Consider the following 2,892-nt stretch of genomic DNA (forward strand, 5'->3'; position numbering starts at 1 on the left):
TTCTTCTAGAAGGTTCCTTCATCGTAAGGAGTGTTAAAAGCCACACTTTACATAGTCTATACTGTAACATATGGAACATAAACTTTACTTGGGCTAAAGTTTCAATTACTTAAATAGGCTATAATTTTGGTAGTGCAGATAAATATATATCAAGAATGCACTTTTTAGACCACTAACAAAACAGCTGTATTATTTTTTAGGCCTGTATTAATTTATTATTAAGACAAAACAAGAAGATGAGGAAAATTCTGCAGGGCTACATGTGTTACTGCATCTTATCTTAGTGGATCATATTAATATGGGCTAAATTTCCCTCAGCGGCCCACATATTTTAAAAGATCAGCTGTGAGAAACCCTGCAGGTAAGGAATAAAGGGACACAGTGAAAGTGTTCTTTTGTGAAGAACATTTTCGTAGCACACTCAGACCTTCTCTAACGACCTTGGTCCACCACTGTTGTCTAGGTCTTATTGTGTTTCACTGGCAAATCACTTTATTTAATAGGACAACAGAATTGATGGAAAAATAAATGGAGCTGGCTCCGGAAAAAAAGGCCACAACATATTTGGTTAGCAAATTACTTCCCGTCATTCAGTTCTCAGTTCTCCTCATCCGGCTTTCATCTAGCACACGGGGAAAGAGCTGAACAGTTGTTGGCTAAGATGGCCATGCCTCCAGTTTATGACTCATCTTTTTAATGACAGGAAAGAAACCCTTTCGCAGTGATTCGGTACTCTCTCCACCTGGTGCAAAGTTAAATGATGTAAGATAACGATAATGACTCACCTAATATCTGGTACGGCTTCGTTGGGCGTGATTCTCTTCACCCAAAAGAACCAGTCACAGCTTTGCGTCATATTTGATGCTGTCTTGTGCATCACATAGCATGGTCGAAAAGCTGAAGATGAGAAACTGAGGTTGTTTTAAGTGATTCGAAGGCAGTGGGGATGCAGACAGAATTTACTGGAATCCATAGACGTAGAGACAAGTGCGTCTTGAACGATACCAGTCAGCCATTAGCCTTCTGGTAAAAGCACCAGCAATCGCCAGGCACTACTGTTGCATAACTGTACCAGAGGTTTTTTTCGGCAACAGTCTAGACTTGCTTTGTCACAAAAACATTTTATTCTGAAAGGATGAAATTGGTTGACTGCACCCTGTACGCCCACTCATCCAACACACTGGCGCGCAAACAGGCGCGTGTTGGACCGTTGTGCATCATTAGGTCAATTCAGTGTCTTTCAGTAGAAGTGGAATAAAATGATGTTTACATAAATGAATATATTAACCTTGCACTGGTCGGTGTGTCAAAGTCTTGTGTTCTGGTTAAAAAGTCTACAATTGGTTTCGTGTTGGCCATTGAGAGGTTCCGAGATCCAGAAGCAGTGTTGGAATTACATCAGTGCGTGGGCAGAGTTCCTGAGTGTCACTGAGTCACTCGAAACAGCTATGGCTGTTCTTAGCGATCAATGATAACAAAAATCAGGGCGACCCATGAATCATTTGTAAGTGACCGCTGCATATACCCGATAGACAGAGCGATTAACCATATAGACCATAGGATGCAGCCTAGGGCCTCACGAGCGCGTTTTTGTTTGTTTTTATTTCATCCTTAGTCACAGGATCTTACAGACAGATTCAGGTTTTACTTGCAAAATGTATTAAAAGATGCCACCTCTTTGGAAATCAACCGAAAACTAGCAAGAGAAACAAATGTAAAAGCAACATTAAACATGTAACGCTACAGCCTTATTTCAGGAACAACTATTCTCTTCAGCATTTGCTAGGCTGTTTGTTCTCCTCGTGTCATAACTCGTGTAGAGGTACACTCCACTACTCGTACTGACAGTGTCACTGAGATATTCTTCATTTTTTCATTGTTTTTATATACTGCATATACAAGATACAAATTGTAGGCAGGCCTCATGTTTTCATAGCGTAGGGCCACTGAAAGATATACCCAAGCCCTGCCAGTGAAGACATGTAAGAACAAGATTGTTGTAGGCCTCGTGTTGAAAGAGACTGATATAGTTATTCACAGTCATTCATCATCGTGTCACTGCTTAGCGTAAAAAAACTGGAGAGGCAATCTTTTTTTATAACACCTCGCCCTTGTCTTCTGTTAGGGTTTCAGTGAGCGGCATAGCGTCACTGTCTTTGCCTATTAGCTTGTTTATCCGTTTATTTGCAATCGATTGTGGAATCATGGATGCTATTCACAAAACATTGTTGTACCAACGAAATATAAACAAAGTCAAGTTGTTTAAAAAACCTAATATGATTCAAATAAAGCAATACTACCATTTTCATGTAATTGGTATGAATATTACTATTCCAGCACCCACCATGTTCACTATAACAACATTTGTGTTTGTTTAGCTGACCTTTCCTAGAACATTAGGTGACACCATATTATATTGTAAGGCTGTTGAAAGTTCACCGACAGGACCGAATCAGCTCTCGTTCCTCATGGAGCTCATCCCACAGCTCACCTCACAAATATCCTTTAATTGGATCTGGATACGTCTGCAAGCGGCTGCAGAGAATTTCTGACAAATCTTCCTTGGCCCGCTCCGGGTCAGCATACCGAGCCCCTCTGGACCGGGTCTGTGGGGCCCGTGCTGCCTGACCCAAGAGATCCAGCACGTGATGCTCCGTCTGCTCTCTTGGTCTCTCTCCGCCAGCCTGTTCAGATAACTGATTACGGAGAGGAGAGGGGCCATGTTGCCATGGTAACTGTGAGTCATTCTGCGGCAGTCGGTTTAGTCATACTTCCACCATAGAATTCTCTCCTCTACATCTCTCTCTCTGTCTCTGTCTCTCTCTCTCTCTCTCTCTCTCTCTCTCTCTCACTCTTCATTCTATAAGTTTCTGTCTGTTTGCTGGCATCCAG

This window comes from Brachyhypopomus gauderio, chromosome 12 (genome assembly GCF_052324685.1).
Source record: "Brachyhypopomus gauderio isolate BG-103 chromosome 12, BGAUD_0.2, whole genome shotgun sequence".
In the NCBI taxonomy this organism is placed as follows: Eukaryota; Metazoa; Chordata; class Actinopteri; order Gymnotiformes; family Hypopomidae; genus Brachyhypopomus; species Brachyhypopomus gauderio.